Here is a 20,430-nt window from a genome sequence, read left to right as displayed (position 1 = left end):
CCTAATTAATTGTTTGACTTCAGGCAAGTCATTAAACCTCTCTGACCTTTACATGGAATCATTTTCTCTGTAAATGGAATCTTGTCAACTTCTCAGGGTTATTTGAATGATCAAAGCAGAGAGAATACAGGACAGGAAGGCACTATTTTTAAGTCCCAAACAAAGCTTGAGGTATGCTTAGTAATTTTTTATAATCCAAACGTTTATTTTTCTTTTAGTTTATTAGTTCTTTTTATATCACATAGGAGGGAAATCATACAGTGTTTAAGTATTAATGCAGGTGCCACTCCCTTACTTTCAACTTCAGGCTGCCTGCTTGTCCGGTGTCCAGTTCTCAGCTCCACTGTCACCTCCCCAGGGAACCTTTGCAAGCACCAGTTCTAAAGTAGCTCTCCCCCTTATGCTCCATTCCAGCCCCCTCCTTTATTATAATCAAGGCACTTCCTACATGTGCAGAGTTTCATTTTTACTTGTTTATGGATAATTTCTTGTCTCTCTACCCACACGAGAAAGCAAGCTTCTGAGGGCAGAGCCCTCACCAGAGTCTGAAGCCTTCATGGTCTATGGTGGACACTCAAATTTTGGTGAGTCCACTCGCAGGGGGGTAAGCGCACAGAGACTTTGGATTTGAATCCCAGCTCTTTATTAGTTACTTCAAATTAATTTATTACTTATTAGTAATTTATTTAATTTAAATAAGATATTAGTAACTTATTAATTACTTTACATTTCCTAGATTGGTTATTTAACTTCTCTATACTAACACATGTAAAGTACCTAAATTAATTCCTGACACTTAATTTAAGTGCTGTTTTCTACTCCAGTGAGCGAAGGAAATGTTAATACGTGAAGAGTGAACACACGTGACCCTCTAAGAGCAGCAGATCCGCTCCGTTGCCTCAGCTTTGACTGCAAAAAGACATTCTTTTTTGGTAACACTCGCTGGCACCGCGTCGCCGCCTGGCCCGCCGCGGCTCAGCGGAAGGGGAGTTACGTTTCTGACTCCGACAGAGCCCCGGTCACCCCCAGGCGGCACTGTTCGGGTTCTCCCGGCCCGGGGTGTCCGATCCCTCGCGGGGCGCTTCTACTGGGGTCCACCGAGCCCCGCGCCGCGTCCGGAATCGCAAGGGACCCTCCAGCCGATCCGCGAGCCTCCTGCTGGCCGGCGGTGCCGGGACACGCACAGGTGCCTGGCGCACCTGCGGGACAGAGCCCCAGGGCCGTGGGAACCTGTCCCGGAGGGGCGGGGCCGGGGGCGGGGCGATCGAGGGGCGGAGCCACAGGGAAGGGCGACAGGCGGACGGGACGGGGCGGGGCGAGGAGGCGGGGGGCGGGGCCACGAGCGCCGGGACTCGGACTCTGACTCCGACTCCTTGGCGCTGGCTGGACCTCGCATTCTCCCGGGCTCCGCGCATCGGGCGCGCTCCAGCCAGGTAAGGTCCCCGCGGGCCGGCAGGGTCCGCCGCGGGACTCGGGGACTCCGGGCCGGGGAGGGTCGGGAACGAGATGCTCGCCGCAAGAGGTGCTTCCACTGGCTCGAAGGGCGACCCTTATGGGACGAGAGGCTTTTCGGATCCGTGTCCTGGCGAGCTCTGTCGCGCCACGGGTGAGGGACGCATCCACCTTGGTCCGGGAAGAGGTACAGGTGCGCTCCTGCGGGTAGCCGGGTCCTTCGGCCCGGCTCTGACTGCGCCCCGGGAGCAGTCGCCCCTTTCTGTTTTGGTCCCAAAGCCGAGGCCGCTCCGCGGCTTGTCGGGGGCTGAGTTCACTTCCCAGCTGCGCGGCTGGGTGGATTCCTCCCTTCTGCTCGGGCGGCAGCGCAGGCTTGCGTGGAAGCTGGCAGAATCTGCCCAGACCTTCCGCAGTTGCACGTGTCCGAGTGCCTCCCTCCACCAACCTCACTTTTTTCCTCCTGGGAAATTATGTTTGGATTTTGAATCTAGGATTTCGACAAACCCCCTAGGTGCATGACATTTTGGAAAAACTAGGGCCTTAAGCCAGGAGTGCGCATTTTCTCTCGGATCCTAAATTTCCTTTTTATTTATTTATTTTTCCCAAAGAAAGAATAACACGTTGCTGTGCACCAGGTCTGGACACAGTCTCATGTATTGCCATTCTTTGGAAACAGGAATATTTGATTAGAAGGGTTGATCTTAATTTAACTTGGAACAACAATCTGGTGGCTAAGTGGGTTTGAAGATTATCCAAAGTAGTTAAGTGTTTTGAGCTTATACTCTGTATTTTTCCAGTGAGTGCTCATTTTCCTGGTAGGTAATTCTGAGAATTTACTCTTCTAGATGATGATTCTCCCCTAAACAGCCCAAGAGGTAAAACAAAACCAAAAACGTCTCAACAAACCAAGGAGTTGCCCCCTAAAATGTAGATTTAACAGGTTAGCTTGTGACAGTGGTATTCCCTTAGTCAGCAAAAATCAAATGTAGTATGGAATGCCATGATTTATATAGAGAAAGGAAAAGTAAGTGTAATTTTCTCCCTATGTACTTGAAAGTATTTTTTAATTTGGTTACATTTTCAGTGTTTAGGGAAGACCTACATTTCCCCCATACTCCAAATTAATCTCATCGATATATTACTACTCTTGCCAGCTCATGATGCTTGCTGCAGTGTGTTTATGTTAATGATCTTGATTCATCCCACAAGGGTGTGCACGTTTTGGTTTGTGGAACTGTATAGGGCAAGTGTTGTAAACATGCAAATCAGGGCTGTGCTCCAGGTGACAATACCTTTGTTCCATATAGATATTGAACAAGAATTTTCACATCTTCCTTAATAGAAAAGAATGTAGGCTATTAATATATGTTCTAGCATCTCAGACTATATAACTACTGATTCTCTAGCAACATAGTCATGTTTTCTCAGCACCTAGTTCCTCAAGGACAGGGGCTATGTTTTATCAGTTCAGGTTAAAGCTCAAAGATTGATGACCTTTGCTCCCTGAAGTTGACCCTTGATAGGTGATAGGGTGGCTGCAGAAGTTGTAAGCAGTATCTAGTCCACAGTTTTGCTTTGGAAAGAATTACTGGTTTCCCTACCTTCCTCTGGGTATTCTGAGTGCTGGGAGCCTAGGCCTCAGGCCTCCAAGCACACTTCTGCCTACAGGTTCCTTCAAGTTGGTCTGGTTGGTACCTCCTCTTCCTTCTCCTGGGCTTCCACCCTGCTCCACCCCTCCCTGGATTCCTACCTCTAGGGAGCATCTCCTTATTATTTAGGACAGAAAGAGGGGTTCAGAGAGTTGACAGGGAGTGTGATCCTCAGCTGGGTGCTGGTTGCTTACTAAGTATCTGTTGATGAAGGTGTCACTTGTTTCAGAGCTCTTAATATGCTCTCCTTTTATCCTGAATATGTAGACAATGTGGAGAAAACTGAGGTAGAACCCAGATCAACTGCCTTACTTTGATTGGGATCATAAATTGGGTATTTGAGTGTATTAGAAAGGAGTGAAATTGGCCCATGGTCACTGGTAATTGTAAAATTGTCCTGCACTATGTGATTATGTCAGGACAGTAACTTTGTTGAAAAGAACCCCGGAGGAGAGGGACTTAGTAGTTACTTCCACCTCCAAACTGCACTTGGGCTTGCCTTTTTGTCCCTGTTCTAGCCCAACCAGTTCTTCCTTGGATGGATCATAGATATTAAATTTCTGGGGCATGTTTGACTATTTGGAGCTCAGGTGACTACAGAGCTAGCATGGTCTAGGTGTAGAAAATTACATCTTCTTTTGTTTTGGGGAAACAAAGATGGAATTTTTCAAAGCAGATTGTTATTAGGGAAATAGAAAAAGCAAATAAATGAAAAATTGTATAGACATAAAAGCCAGTATGGGTTTTTGTTTTGTTTTTATTCAAGTTACACTTCCACCTCTCATGAAACAACATGTAATTCTTTGAGCTGGGTATTGTGGTATTTATTCCTTATGGTTGATATTTTATTTGAGTTTTTCAATTGTAAGCATTATGTGTTAACTTCCCAATGGAAGGTGATGACTTGGCTCTATCCCTTGACCTTTCCTCTATCCCCCAACACAACCACATCTTCCCTATTTTCTCATTCATGTAATAGTTAACAGTAATTTTGGCTAGATCAATATTTGTAGTTAAATCAAGCACAACTTTTTGTTTTCCTTAGAGTTAATAATTGTTTTGGTTTTTCATTTGCTTAGGTTTTTTTTTTTTAGGTGCTCATGAGAACTTTGACTTAAAACTCTTGGCCAGTTTTGTAAATATTCCTTCAAATGCCTCAGGTATTCCGTCAGTTTCATTTTTCCAATGAAGCCATCCCTGAACCTCCTGGCTTGCTCTAAGTTGGAGTAGTTGCCCTCTACACATGGCCAATAACTATCACCCTAAAGACCTTATTTATTATCTTCCTGGGTGTTCCCATTTTTTCTCTCTTGTGCAGAATCTCTTGTTACCTATATCCCATGCCTTCCTTTGTTTTGCTAGACTCCCCTGTATTGGTACAGCACGTCTTTAAGGAGCTCCCTTGCAAAAAATGTGTTTGGGTATCTATTTTTTTTTTTTTTTTTTTTTAGATAGTGAGTGGCTGAAAATTCCCATTTTCCACTCACTGTTGATAGTTTGGCTGAGTGTAGAATTCTGGGAATTTGAAGGCATTGCTCCATTGCATTCTAGCTTGTGGTGGTGGTGGTGTGAAATTCAGAACTGTTTTGATTCCTTAATTTGTGCCTGTAACATGGATACAGATCACAAAACTGCTGTTTCCTTTCTGGAAGTTTATAGAACTCTCTCTTAGCTTCCATAATCTTGAAATTTCATGATGTTGTGTCCTTGATATGTGTCTATTTTCATCCACTGTGTTGGGTTCTTTGCATCTGGAACTTAAGATTCTTCAATTTGGGAACTTTATTGAATTACTCATTGGTTATTTTCTGTGATGTCTGTTGCAGAAACTCCACTCAGATAAATGGATATTTTGGACTGGGCCTATAATTTCCTTATCTTTCCTGATATCTACTTATTTTTTTGGTTCTACTTTGGGGGGAGATTGTATCAATTTTATCATTTCACTCCTTCCACTATAATCATGCTTTTAACATTTTAAATTAAAAGTTCTTTTTCTTTGTTTTCTGAATAGATATGTATAATATATATGTGTGTGTGCATGCTATGTGTATCTGTTTATTTCTTTTTTTTGGTTTTATGATTTCAGTGTCTTATTTCCTTGAAGACTGTAATGGTTTTGGGGGAAGTTTTTATTTTTTTCTTCCTCATAGACTCAGGTTCCCCAAATTGCTTCTCTCTGTTTATTTGTTTAGATTTCTACTCATGTTAGAGACTTTCCTTATATTTATTTTACCCTGGGTTGTCTGCTCACATTTGAGTGGGGGATTCAAAAACTAGAAATGTGTGTCAACTTGTTGACAGGGAACTTCACTGTAGGGTGATCTAACTGGGTCTTTTATTTGGGGAACTTCTGAAATCAGTTCCTCATGGGCCTAGTGAGAGTCCTCAGAACAGGTGGGTCTTTTTCTTAGAGGTTGGGGAGAGCTGGGTCACCAGTGATCTTGGAATAAGGGGAGAAAAAAGCTGAAAGTCTCAGCATCCTGTATGCAGATGTGTATATGACCTCTCCATGGTGTTTTCATTGAAACCCTTGAGCTCTATCTGGTGTACTTGAATTTAAGAAAGTTGTCTTTTACCCTCTTGGGGTGGGAGTGGGGGAGGTAAAAAATGCCAGTTTTTTTGTTTTTTTGTTTGTTTGCTGGGGTGATCACCTAACTGCTCAGAGTAGCTCTAGAGATCTGGAAGATAAACTGCTTTTTTTTTTTTTTTTAGATTTACTTATTTATGCATACAAGAGCTGGGGTACAGGCCTGAGGGGGGTGTTGAGAGGATCACCAGAGACAGAGTGGGGAACAGAACAGGCAGATTGATTGAAATACACTGCTGAAGGGAACAACAGGAGAGACAGGAGAGGTCTGCTGTGCCATGTGGGTAGCTCCCTGGCCAGGGATTGAACTCGTGCTGCAGTGGCTGTGGACAGCTTCATAGGTTGTGTCTCAACAACACCTTGCACCACCAGGGAGGCTCTGAAATATAGATTTCTTAACCATCCTCTTTCCAGATAAAGATAAAGATAAAAACAGAGACTAGCATAGTTCAGCCATGGAGTGTGCTGCCGTTTACCCAACTTTACCCACAGTCAATATTTTTTAACCAATTTGGATATATTCTCTCCTAGTGAGGTCTTGCTCTGTCATGTTGTTCTCTAAATATCTTAACTTTCAGTGAAGTTCAGCTTCTGCAAATATAATATTTCAACTTGAAAGATGGGGCTAGTGTCATTGGAAGCTATGTGGCTCAGTAGAAGTCATTATTTCCTTCCGGAGGCCAGTTTATCACACAGATGCCTTACCAGCGGCAGCATCCTCTCTTCCCATTTCCAAGCTTGTGCCTTCTTGGAATGTGTACCAGGTTCCTGTTTCTGACTAGGCTGAACAGAGGTGACTGACCTACCCTGCTCCTCTTGGCTGATCACAACTTTCCCAACCCCATTTTACCAGTTGAGTCATTCTTCAGGCTCCCTTCATGCCATGTGACCTTCCAGAGTTGTCCCAGTGGCTTTACAACATCAACATAGCTTTACACTTACACACAGAGGAATGACAATAGTCAACTTCCACTGAAGTAGGAAGGGCATTGTTTCCACACCATCTTATCTGCATAGAAAAAGCAAAGCCCTTTACTTCCATGATGGTGGCCATACATTGGGAATAGGGAAAACACCAGTGCTGGTAATTGCTACAATGGAGTGGGTGTGTTAGGGGGAAAGGATGTTCTGAGCTAATCCCATACAGGCTTTGTGGACTCCACCAACTCCAGACCAAAGCCATCAGGACATTGGGAAAGACAAATCCTATCACCACCAAAGGGAAGGTGGCAGGGACCTGAGGGTGGAGTTAAGCAGCCAGGGTTGGTATAAAACCAAACACGTGGGTGTTGGGGGGAGCTCGCTCTCTCACTTGCCTCCTGGCCTCACTGCACCTGGCTCGCGGCCAGCTCTTAGAGTGCCATTTGGGATTCCTGATCAGTGGATCAGGTAGGACACATTTAAAACTTTGTCTCCCTCTTTTCTCCCTGAGTTGTACATTTCCTCATTTCCCCTTCCCTTGTAAATAAACCTTTTATTAACCTTTCGCGTGTGCCTGCAGTAGAGCATTGATAAGTCCTTTTAAGCACGCGGGTGAGGACCCACAGTCAGGCACCCCGTTTTGTATGGGGGCTGCCCTATAACAGGTGCAGTAGTGATTTGCTCTCAGGAACATGAGTGAAGAATAAAGTAGATAGAAAACATTGAACCTACTAGGTGGGAATGAAAGCTTGGCCAGTGGCAATACTTGGAGTCCTCATTCTTCCCTCTGCTGCCCCTGGCTTCCTTATATTTTCTAAGTAGAGACTTTGAAGCCAAAGCAACCTCTCTTTCTATGTGGTATAGTTTTTCTATATTGTGCTAAGGGCTTCATATAAGTTTTGTTTTGTCTTTCCAACTGGATTACAAACTCAGGGAAAAGCACAATGCTTGATATATACTTGTTCAGTGTACCAATGAATTTTCCAGATAACTGTGGACATATTGCAATAAAGAAAAAATCCAAATATTTGGTCATAATTATCCAAGTTTTAGTCACTAGCCTAAATTCATCATTTAGACTTTCATTTCACTTTGGCTATATAGATAGACTAAGCATAAAGTGTTCAATTTAAGTTTTTCCAAGTGTACTGTTTCTCATGTTATTTAGAAATATTCCTCAATGAAAACCTTTTTTAAAGGATAGCATTTATTATTATTATCTTCATTGCTATTATTTTCCACCCATATATTTCTTTTTTTTTTTTTTTTTTTACTTTTATTTTTTTTTTATTTTTTTTTTTTTAAATATTAAATTTTATTTTTATATTCCCCCATACAATTGCAAACGCCCCATTCTGACCCCAATCCTTCCCCTCCCGCCCCCCACCCCCAAAAAGTGTCTCTGGTTCATAGTTTTTTGTTGATTTTGATTTTCACTTTCTTATATTCATTTTCCTGGTCCCTTATTTAAGTTTTCTAGATTCCTGCTATGAGTGAGACCATCCGGTATTTTTCTTTTTCTTTTTGGCTTATTTCGCTGAGCATGATCCCTTCCAGTGCCATCCATGTTGCTGCAAATTGCATGTGTTTATCTTTTTGAATGCTGAGTAATATTCCATGGTATATATGTACCACATCTTCTTGATCCAGTCATCTATTTTTGGGCATTTGGGTTGTTTCCAAAGCTTAGCTATTGTAAACAGTGCTGCTATAAACATAGGAGTGCAGGTGCTCTTTGGAATTGATGTTTCTGTGTCCTTTGGGTAAATACCTAGGAGTGGAATTGCTGGATCATATGGAAGCTCTATGTTTAGTAGGTCCAGAAATCTCCACACAGCTCTCCATAGTGGTTGGACCAGTTTGCACTCCCACCAACAGTGCACAAGAGTTCCTTTTTCTCCACATCCTCGCCAACATTTGTTGTTGCTAGTTTTTTTAATATGTGCCATTCTCACTGGTGTGAGATGGTATCTCATGGTAGTTTTGATTTGCATTTCCCTGATTACAAGTGATGTTGAACATTTTTTCATATGTCTGTTGGCCATTTGCATTTCCTCTTCAGAGAAGTTTCTTTTTAGCTCTTCTGCCCATTTTTTGACTGGATTATTTTCTTTGTTGTTGCTGAGTCTCATCAGCTCTTTGCAGATTTTTGTGATCAGTCCTTTATCATTAGTGTTGGGTGCAAAAATGTTCTCCCAGTTGGTGGGGTTTCTCTTTGTTTTTGTTATTGTCTCTTTTGCTGTGCAGAAGCTCTTTAATTTGATGTAGTCCCAGCTGTTTATCTTTCTCTTCACTATCACTGCTTTGGGTGATGTGTCTGTAAAGATGTCTTTGATGTGCAAATCCCGTAGTGTTTCGCCTATATTTCCTTCTATGTATTTTATGGTTTCAGGTCTTATGTCTAGTTCTTTAATCCATTTTGAGTTGATTTTTGTGTATGGTGTGAGGTAGTGGTCAAGCTTCATTCTTTTGCATGTAGCGACCCAGTTTTCCCAGCACCACTTATTGAACAAACTTTCTTTGCTCCAATGCATAGTCTTCGCTCCTTTGTCAAAGATTAGTTGACCATAAATCTGTGGGTTTATTTCTGGATTTTCTATTCGATTCCATTGGTCTGTATGTCTGTTCTTGTTCCAATACCATGCAGTTTTGATGATTATGGCTTTGTAGTATAGTTTGAAATCTGGGAGTGTGATGCCTCCATTTCCTTCTTTTTTTTTCAGTAGAGCTTTGGCTATTTGGGGTTTTTGGTGATTCCATATGAATTTCATCAATAATTGTTCTATTTCTTTGAAGAATGCCATTGAGATTTTGATTGGAATAGCATTGAATCTGTATATTGCTTTTGGTAGGATGGCCATTTTAATAATGTTTATTCTTCCAATCCATGAGCAGGGGATATCTTTCCATTTCTTTGTGTCTTCTTCTATTTCTTTTAACAGTGTTTTATAGTTTTCTTTGTATAGGTCCTTTACCTCTTTTGTTAGATTTATTCCCAAATATTTGATTTTTTTTGTTTCGATAATAAAAGGGGTGGTTTTTTTGATTTCTTCTTCTTCAGATTTATTGTTTGTGTATAGGAAGGCAACTGACTTTTGCGTGTTGATTTTGTATCCTGCCACTTTACTGAATTGATTGATGAGTTGAATTAGTTTTTCTGTGGAGATTTTGGGGTTCTCTATGTATATTATCATATCATCTGCAAATAGTGATAGTTTGACTTCTTCTTTTCCTATTTGGATTCCTTGGATGTCTTTCTCTTGTCTTATTGCTCTGGCTAGGACTTCCAGTATTATATTGAAAAGCAGTGGTGAGAGTGGACATCCTTGTCTTGTTCCAGATCTTAATGGAATTGCTTTCAGCTTTTCACCATTGAGAATGATACTGGCTGTTGGCTTGTCATAGATGGCCTTTATGATGTTGAGGTATGTTCCTTGTATCCCAAGAATTTCAAGGGCTTTTATCATGAATGTCCACCCATATATTTCTTCTTAGCATAGTGCTGTGATCGTGTTGACTTTTATGGTTAAGAAGAGGTACTTGTAGGAGGGAGGGAAGTATATACTGATTAGGTATCCGGTCTGGTGAATTTTCTGCTTTTATTTTATTTTTTTGAGTTTTATGTTTTTAAAGGAGGAAGACCTTGGTTTGGATTTAAATACTTTTTACTACTTGCCATTTATTTTTTAAAGTTAAAAGATTTTTCAAAAGCTTAACTAGTATTAATATGGCAGACTTTAAATTGTCACGTACTGTAGGGAATACTAATAATGCAAACTTCATGCCAAATATCCTACTCCCTTTATCTTTCATTTTTGTGAAATTCTGGCCTGATTAAATAGGAGAATTTGTATCTTCCTTTCTTTATTCTGCATAGAGGTCCAAAAATGTTTTTTTCTGTTACTTGCTCTTAGGAACTCTCCAGTCCTCAAGTATCCCCCAATTATTATGTTTCAGCCACAGCTTGTTGGATCTCCCCATGATTGCCCTGAAAATAAAATTGTGGCTTTTTTCCCTACAAAGGAGTGATTTCAAAGTTTATTTTTCTGCAAATATAATTTAAGCTTGCAGTAGAGTTGGTTTTATGATTGGGGTTATTTTTGTTTCATAGAAGGCAGAATGTTTTCTTTTTTCTTTTCTTGCTTTAAGTGATAAAAATGTTTGATCCTTTAACAATGCAGAGAAAAAGAAATGCAATTTAGCTGAATTATGAATGGTACCAGATATGTAAATTTAGGTATGAATTTTTTTAAGGACTGTTAACTTATTTCTCACATATTGAAACAGCATTACATTAAAGAATTCTTGTTGATAGGTCTGGAGATAGCTGGAAGATGTTTGTTAGGCTCAGAACTGATGATGCATTCTTCTGCCTCTCTCAGACCAAAAGGATGGATCTTTGGATGCTAAGAATGTTCAATTTCCTGCCATTACTTAAAAAAAAAATCATTTTGTAGTGTTTTCTATATTCATTGTTAAAAAATGTAAACAATGCTGAAGTTTATAGCGAAGGAGTTGAAAATGGCCCCCAAATCATTCCTGGAGATCTTGATAAGCCCCACTTAGTTATCTCAATCTTCATTTCACTTTAAAAAAGTTTTAGCCTCTCTAAATAATAATTTTTCCTCAGATTTTATGGATTTGCCAGTTTTTTACATAAATATAATATTTCGGTGCTCAGCTTCACACCTCCATATATGCACATGTGCTGTCATGACCCTTCACCAAAGCTCCACTGCCAACACCCTATTTCATTCCCTCTGCTGTTTCTTTCTCCCCTTCCACCTGCCATAAGCTCTATTTTTTCAGAGTCTGAGTTACTTTTATTGTTTTTCCAGGTTCTAGAAAATAATTAACCTAAGGAGCATTATTTGCAACTGTATATGTAATTCCAAATTCTGTAATCCATATATGTGTGTGTATATATATGTATATATAAAATTTGATGTATAATATACAATTTTTTCATGAGGTCACAAAGGTATACTGTTCTTTTGTTAAAATTATTTTATATTGGCTTTTTGGGCAAGAATAATTATCATTTTTAATAGTTGGATGATATACATAATGATATTTTAAACCACTCCCCAATTGTTGGGCATTAGGGATAGTTTTGTTTTTTAAAAAGTTGTGTTGCTGTACCCTTTTCCTTTTGGGGATTATTACCTTGGGGAATACTTTTTCAAAACATCACCTTTTTTTTTTTAAGATTTATTTATTTATTTATGCATACAAGAGCTGGAGCATAGGCCAGAGATGCGGGGGGGTGAGAGGATCCACCAGAGACAGAGTGGGGAACAGAACAGGCAGACTGACTGAAATACACTGCTGAGGGGAGCAGCGGGCGAATCAGGAGAGGTCTGCTGCGCCATGTGGGTTGCTCCCTGGCTGGCGGAGGATCGAGCTTGTGCTGCAGAGGCTGTGGATTGCTTCACGGTGCGGTGCTTAACCCTTGTGCCACCGGGGAGGCCCCAAAATATCACTTTGAAATGTGAAATGAATAATTTCTATCTTCTGTTAATCATTGTAGGAAGAACACAAAATAATAAGTTGAAAAAGTTCATTAGCTCTATGAAGTTTCCATTACCCTTTTTTTCAACTTTTTAGATCAACAGTATCTACTTGGTGTAAGTGAACACAAAAGGTAGAGTAGGAGCTATTAAGGCCATAGGATGCACCCAATTGGAGGTCAGATAATAAAGGCATGGTAACCTGACAGGTCCATTTGCAGAGGCTGTGTTCTTGTTGGTAATGTATATAATCTCATTTCATTTTGTGGGATGTCTGATAGTAAAGGTCTCCAGGAATCAGTAACAAAAGATGGAGAGATTGTTAGGGAATCTATGAAATTGCATTTGACCTCAGTACCTGATGTAGGCTTTATAAACCTTCCTGTAAGTGGGGAAGGCATGATCCTGTCCAAGGGAACTCCAGTCTTCACACCATTTTCCCACGCCTTGACTGCATGAGGAAGTAGGATGGGCAGGGCAGAAGCACTGGAGACTTTTTGCATTACTATAGTTTCTGATAAAGACCTACAGTAGGTAAATTCCTGTTCAGATTTTCCTCTGACCTCTCTAGATAACACGTTCTGTGTTTAAAGCTGGACTAGATTTCTAAGTCAACAGTGAACTGGTATTATGATCCCATGCCTCGGGTTTCCCATCTGTTGAACAAGGCATAATGACACCTCATTAATAGTCCACTTCAGAAAGATTCATAGCCTAATGCTTATAAAGGGCTTTGAGCTTTGCTCAGAGTGTTTTATACACATACTTGGATAACGAGATGGCTTGTTCTGTTTGGCAAAGAGCGTCTGTGTTATGCCCACTTTATAGATGAGGAAAGTGAGGCTCATAGAATCGAGGGTAAATTTAATGTAGTGTCTATGGAGTTTTTCTTGGATTTTGTGGATTAAGTAGAATATGAAATAAATTCTACACAAATGTGTAGATATAGAGAAAGTGGAGTTTACAGTTTCTAAACAAAGATAAAACAGTGGAGAACATGGTACTCCTTTGTCAGAGAACTGAATGTTTGATAAATTTGTTGGAATTCTTTTTTTTTAAAAGATTTATTTATTTATGCATACAAGAACTGGGGTACAGGCCGGAGGTGGTGGGGGGTGAGAGGATTCACCAGAGACAGAGAGGGGAACAGAACAGGCAGATTGACAAAGGACAATGCTGAGGGGAGAAGCAGGCCAGTCAAGAGAGGTCTGCTGCACCATGTGGGTAGCTCCCTGGCCGGGGATAAAACTTGTGCTGCAGTGGCTGTGGATAGCTTCATAGTGCTGTGTCTTAACCCCTTGCACCACCAGGGAGGCCCTCGTTGGAATTCTTAAAAGAGTATTAAATAATGATGGAAGTTATTTTGAAAAGCTACTAAATAAATTGAGTCAGTGGGAGGCTGGGAAAAATGTTTTAAAAGTCAGGAATAAGGAAGGAACTGAAAGACAGAATGAAGATTAGGCATAGATGAATATTTATGAAGATATAAATGTAGTTGAACTAGGTTACTTACTTTTTAAAACCAGCAATGTAGACGATGGTATCCATAATGTAATGTCCAAATTTACAGTCAACATGAACCTATTTTTTTTTTAAGATTTATTTATTTATGTATACAAGAGCTGGGGTACAGGCCAGAGATGCGGGGGGTGAGAGGATCCACCAGAGACAGAGTAGGGAACAGAATAGGCGGATCTACTGAAATACACTGCTGAGGGGAGCAGCGGGCAAGACAGGAGAGAACTGCTGCGCCATGTGGGTAACTCCTGGCCGGCCGGGGATGGAACTTGTGCTGCAGAGGCTGCGGATTGCTTCATAGTGTGGTGCTTAACTGCTTGAGCCACCAGGGAGGCTCATCAGCACAAACCTATTAAAACACTGAAAAGCCAAACTGCTGTTCTCAAGTCTATGCTAAATGAGAGGGAAGTGGTAAAGAATGCATTTTAGGTAAAATGAATATACAGATAGAATTTCCAGTTTTTTACTCAAGTAAGAGATCAGATGTTATTGTGAACTCTTAACTAAAGATATTCACTAGATATGTGATTTAGAACAAAAAATGCTAACTAAATCTTAGCTATTATTACAGATAATTCAGAAATGCCAACCTACCTGTTTCATAGTGCTTTGGCATTTAAGTTTCTGCAATTTTCATCAATACCTAAAGACATAATGGACTTAGACAAAAGAAAATAATTTGTTCTATTATTATTATTATTATTTTAAATTAAGCGGTCCTTTTTATTTTATTATTTTTTAAAGATTTATTTATTTATACAAGTACTGGGTACAGTCAGAAGCACGGGAGTGTAAGAGGATTCACCAGAGCCAGATGTTACTCCTTTGTCAGAGAATTGAATGATAAATTCGTTGGAATTCTTTTTTTTTTTTAAAGATTTATTTATTTATGCATACAAGAACTGGGGTACAGGCCAGAGGTGGTGGGGGGTGAGAGGATTCACCAGAGACAGAGAGGGGAACAGAACAGGCAGACTGACGAAATACACTGCTGAGGGGAGTGTATTATTACATTATCAGACATTATTATTTTTGTTTACACTGCTGAGGGGAGCAGCGGGTGTGGCAGGACCCTCTCAGGTGGCCGGGGATCGAACCGGGGCTGCAGAGGCTGCGGGCAGCTTCGCATGCAGCCCAGTGCTCAACCGCTGCACCACAGAGGCCCTCTAGTATTATTGAGTTATAATTGACATGTATTACTGTATAGTATACGGTGTACAGCATGTGATGGTTTCACTTCTATTTTATATAAAATGATTACTGCACTAATTTATTTGGCATCCATTTTCATGCATAGATACAGTAAAAGGAAAAAGCAAAACTTTTTCCTCGTGACGAGAACTTTTAAGATCTCCTTTCCCAACACTTTTTATGTCTAGCACACAGTGGTGTTAACGATAGTAATATTGTACATTTCATCCCTAGGGCTTACTTATAACTGGAAGTTTGTACCTTTAAACCTCTTTCTCCAGTTCTCTTTCTTCTTATTTCCTGCCTCTGGTAACTACAAATTTTATCTCTTTTTGTATGCATTTGGTTGTTTTTTGTAAAATTAGATTCCACATATAAGTGAGGTCATACAATATTTGTTTTTATCTCTTTGACTTATTTCAGTTAGCATAATTCCCTCCAGTTCCATCCATGTTGTAAAGGTAGGATTTCCTCATTTTTTTTTATGGTCAAATAATATTCTTTTGTGTATGTATATACACAACACACTCACACTACTTATTATATGTTGATGGACTATTGGGTGGTTTCCATATCTTGCCTATTATAAAATGCTGCAATGAACATGGGGGTGCAGGTATTTTTTCAGGTTAGTGTTTTCATTTTGAAAAGCCGACAAATTTTTCAGTGGCACAGAAGTTTGAGAAAAATACTTACATTTTTTCAGTTTGGAGCGATAAATGCTAAGGAGACATAAGGTCATGATGTGCAAGCTGAGCTGAGTGACAGCAAAGGAGACCATTAATGTCTACCTTCTTTATTCCAAAGTGATACTCCAGTTACCAATGATAGCTAATGTTTATTGAGCACATATGCTATCCCTGGGTCTATGCTAAGCTCTTGACTTGGATCATTTTATTAAATCCTTTCAACAGTCCTGTGAGGCATGCAGGATTGCTTTCAGCATTTTACGGATGAATAAAAGCCTGAAACTCAGAGAGATTCATGGAGGTTTGGTAAGGAGAGGAACCAGGTTTAGTACAATACAATTTGACTTCAGAACTTGCTTTTATAGCTCTGCTGAGCTGTCCTCACTGAGCTGTGTTCTCTTTTCCTTTTTATTTCCCCCCATTAGTAAACAGAGTTGGACAACCTAGAAGGAAGCGGAAAGGTTTGCTTCAAGCAAAACTAAAGCACCCTGTTCCTCTGGATATCACTCCAAGTCCCTTAACCTTTAGGTCCCAAGTCCATTAACCCTATAGGCTCCAAGATGTCTTGATAGCATCACTGTCAAATAAAAATATACTTGTGAGCCTAGATATGTAATATAAAACTTTCTAGTAGCCATATTAAAAAAAGCAAAAACAAAAACAAAGCAGGTGAAATTAATTTTAATAGTGTTGATATATTTTGTGTAACCTATTATATCAAAAACATTATAATTCTACCATATAATCATGTTAGAAACTTTAATGAGGTATCAGAAACAACTCAGAAACTTGATACATACAATCAATACTATACAATACCACATAATACCATATCAGACCAGACCACACAATCCCTACAATATCTTATGCAGTGCAGTGGATAAAGTGAAATGTAGTCCTGCAAAACAAAGTTGTATTTAATGGAAACTATTTCATATTGCTTCAGTTTTATTTTATTTTTAAATTTTGATTATATTGTTTTTGTTAAGGTAACATGGGTTTACAAGACCCTGTGTAATTTAGAGGTATAAATACACCTCTTCATATGTATGTTACCACACCACACCCCCCAGTGAAGCCTCCATTGTCCTTCACCATAGTCCACTTGACCCTTTCTTCCCCATTCCCTACTCCCTACCCCCTGTGTAGCTTCAATTTTACAGTCAGATTTCTTGGATTTGTTTCGGTTTAGATTTATCAATTCCTTTGTTTTGTTTCTTTGTATTCCATATTTGAGTGAAATCATCTGGATTTTTGTCTTTTTCCTTCTGACTTATTTGGCTTAGCATAATCCCCATTAGTTCTATTTATATTGTTGCAATGGAAAGAGTTCATCTTTTTTTTCATAGCTGAGTAGTATTCCAATGTGTGTATATATACCACATCTTCTTAATCTACTCCTCTATCATTAGGTAAACTGCTTCAGTTTTAAAGTTATATTAAAATTAATATAATTTTTAAACATTAAAAATTTTTAAGTTAAAAATTTAGTTGTTCAAAATCAACAGGCAGCTATAAACCAGACACACACTATAGTGGGAGAGAAGTGAGTAGGATCAAAACAAGGGTGGTGGGAATTTTACGGGGACGATAACCAAGATGAAAATGCATACCTTGTACAAAAATGAAAAATGATGTAAAAAATATATAAAATAAAAATTAAAAAAAAATTAGTTGTTCACTTGTACTGGCTACATTTGTGGTGAGTGGCTACCAAATTGAATGCCATTGCTCTATAAGTATTCTATATCTCCAAAGGTCTGGGGACTCCCAGATACTCCATCCCCACCCCAACCCCTCTTAGCCCCATCTCATTATCCCTGCCTTTGCCCAGGGCTACTATGAAAATTTGTATAGGCTATGTTCTCCAAACTTGCCATGGCATTCACATTGCAAATCTAGTAGATTTGTTTATCTACTCTGGCAGTTTTTTTGAAGATGAAAGTAAAGAGTTTTTAAATGAAGAGACACTTTCCTAATTCATGCAAAGCGTTTTATGGGAGGGGATTGTAGCTCATCTGTTCCTTCCTGGTATTCCAACAGTGGGCCCATTGCATTGTTTTCCATACCTCCCAGTGCCCACAGTCTGTAACTGCAAGTCAGGAAGCAGCCTACACCAGCCTCTCCTCCCCCCAAAATAATGTCATAGATCCACGGCAGCCTCACACTCTTTGTGATAAATTTACCTTGGAACCATATGTGTCTCATTCATTATTGTGTCCCCAGTGCCTGGTGCACACTAGGTGCTTCACATGTTTATTGATTTGAACTGTTATCTCCATGTTCACTTGGACCCTTGCATGATGTCCTGAGTTGCCTTTAAGGAAACTTGACCCAGGCCTGATTTATCCTAGTGCTGACACAGGGTGTCTCTCACTGAGTCACAGCTTACTCTTCATGTGGCACCCTTGTTCTAAATAATCATAATTATTACTATTACTAATAATAGCTATTTATTGATCACTTTGTGTCAAGCATTGTGCTTAGCAATTTATGTGCATTATTTCATTTAATGCTTCCAGACATCTCCAGGAGGCAGGTACTATTATCTCCATTTTATAAGGAGGAAAATGAAGCAATGAGAAATTAATTAATTTACCTGAGGTCACATAGCTAGTGAGTGTCAAAGCTGAAATTTAAAACCAGTTCTGTCTGACTTCAAAGCCCTGCTCTCTTTTAAGTACCTGAAGTGGGCTTCTCTTTTGGTATCTGGGACCTGATTGACAAGTGACCACAGTGTAGTGGACTTATTATTTGTTTGCCTAGACTTCCTTCCTTTGGAGAACGTATGTCCCCAATTCATGTGGTTTGGGTGGGATTGACACTTATCCTAGGGATGATCATGTGACTTAGTTTTGGCCAATCTGAGAAGTGATTGGTTCATTGGTGATACGTGACCCAAGCTGACTCAGCCTCCTTTTCTGCCGGAGGTTAGGAAACCAGGCTTCTTTTCCTCTAGGCCATTTTTTTTTTTGCTGCTGGAGTGATATAACCTGGGACTACCGGTGGCCATCTTTCTCCACGTCTTGAGGGGGAAGCTTTTTGCAGTAGGAGACAATGAAGGAGATTGTCATCCTGTGAGAAGTAGCACTGAGTGGTGGTGAGAGTACAGATAGCTTCATTTGAAACCCAAGATTCAGGTGCCCTGCAACATCCCAGGACTTGTTGGTTATGTGGGCAAATAGATTTTTTTGTTTTTGTCTGCTTAAATCTAGTGATTTGCAATGGACAGAGTGCTTCCCAACATGTAGACTTTTCAGAAGATGAGTATTTTTGTCTTAGCTTCCCGATTGCTATTCTTTGTCCTTTGCATGAGCCCATTATGTCTTGGGGCCTAGTTTTGCCTACATTGTGCCTTTGATCACTGTAGACTGTACCATGTTCAGCTGGATTCTTCTCTAGGAGCCCTACCCCAGTGATGGGAGGTACCACACCTAATCTGTCCTCACCACTGCCCCTACCTTTCACCCTCATGGCACAGCCCACACACAGAGATGAAGATTCTGCTTTGAGTGGAGCATTAGAGAAATCTGTTCTTCATAGACATTAGAAAAGTTACTCAACCTTCTCTTTGAATGCGGATCAAAGACTGTTGAATGCTTAACTCATCTGGCCTCTAACACCATCTGGGATCTCAGCCAGTTTAAGCCAAACCTTTGTCTCTTAACCTCGGTTTCCTTGACTACCACCCTTTCTGATCCGCTGTCTTCTTACGTCCTCTCAACTCCCCTATGATTCTGAATTTCCATCCTTCTACTGGATTCCTTCCCATATCTTTCCGGTGGCCCTCTAAGAGCATTGTTCCATTGTGAATCAACTATCCACACCCAGCCTTCTCACAGAATAAGAGCTCTCCCCTCTCTGAAGCTCTCTCTGCTGTAGCATTCTCCTGGCAGAATGCTGCTTTCAGGTCATACAAAAACTCTTTCTTCTTTAGAGTTCAGGTCATTCATGCCAATATCCTCCTGGTGTCTCCGTTTGCCATCAACTTACTATTCTCCCTGCTAGACTTACCTGGCTCACAGTTTTCTCTCCTGCTTCTGCCATCTCTACATTCACATATGTAGCTAATTTTCTATATCTGCAATTAGTTGTGCAGTTGCCTTGCAATTGCCAGTAGTTAAGAGCAGTGGTTAATTGTGGCAGGTAAAAAATAAGAAAAGACTCTAAAAGAGATTATCTGTGACCAGGACCTTGAAAAATGGGTGCTTTTTCAGGTGGAGAGAACAACTCAAGCAGAGACATGGAGATATGAAAAGATCCATTGTATTTACTTACTGGTAGGAAGGGAAGAGGGTAATCAGAGTGCACTTGACATGATTCTATTTACTTAGGATTAAGGAGTGACTCTGAGGAGGATCCTGGTGGGAGAATACAGGATATGGATCATGCTTTATTACAAAGAGGAAAAGAAGTCCTTAAAAAAAAAAAGTTTCAGTGGCTGTTTTATTACTTTCTATTCAGTTTTGAGGAGAATTGACATTAAAAAGGATTTTACTATACCTGCACCCCTATGTTTATTGCAGCACTATTTACAATAGATAAGCTATGGAAATAAGCTAAATGCCCAAAAATAGATGACTGGATCAAGAAGATGTGGTACATATACACACACACACACATATACATATACATACACACACAGTAGAATACTACTCAGCAATCAACAAAGATAAACTCATGCCATTCATGGCAACATGGATGGAGCTGGAAGGGGTTATGCTCAGTGAAATAAGCCAGAAGGAAAAAGAAAGATATGGGATGGTTTCACTTATAGGAGGAATATAGGGTAACCAAATAAGGGTCAGGAAAAACATAATTTTAATAAATAAAAAAAAAACAAAATTAACAGGCAATTATAAATCAGAGACACTCTGCAGGGGAGAGATAGGGAGAGGGATCAAAACAGG

General features: G+C 40.0%; 1 protein-coding gene across 1 annotated transcript in view; it reads left to right on the top strand.

Annotated features, from left to right (window-relative positions):
- Nucleotides 1-1,366: 1,366 nt before the first annotated feature.
- TEC (tec protein tyrosine kinase) overlaps nucleotides 1,367-20,430 on the top strand; it is a 121,880-nt gene continuing 102,816 nt past the window's right edge. The window contains exon 1 of the mRNA XM_054687980.1: nucleotides 1,367-1,433. The gene's annotated coding sequence lies outside the window, so the exon portion shown is untranslated. The remainder of the gene's footprint in view (nucleotides 1,434-20,430) is intronic.

Source organism: Talpa occidentalis, unplaced genomic scaffold, assembly GCF_014898055.3.
Source record: "Talpa occidentalis isolate TD23 unplaced genomic scaffold, MPIMG_talOcc4v2.1 talOcc4.6, whole genome shotgun sequence".
In the NCBI taxonomy this organism is placed as follows: Eukaryota; Metazoa; Chordata; class Mammalia; order Eulipotyphla; family Talpidae; genus Talpa; species Talpa occidentalis.
The sequence above is the reverse complement of the archived record's forward strand: the minus strand, read 5'-3'. Positions and strand labels throughout refer to the sequence as shown.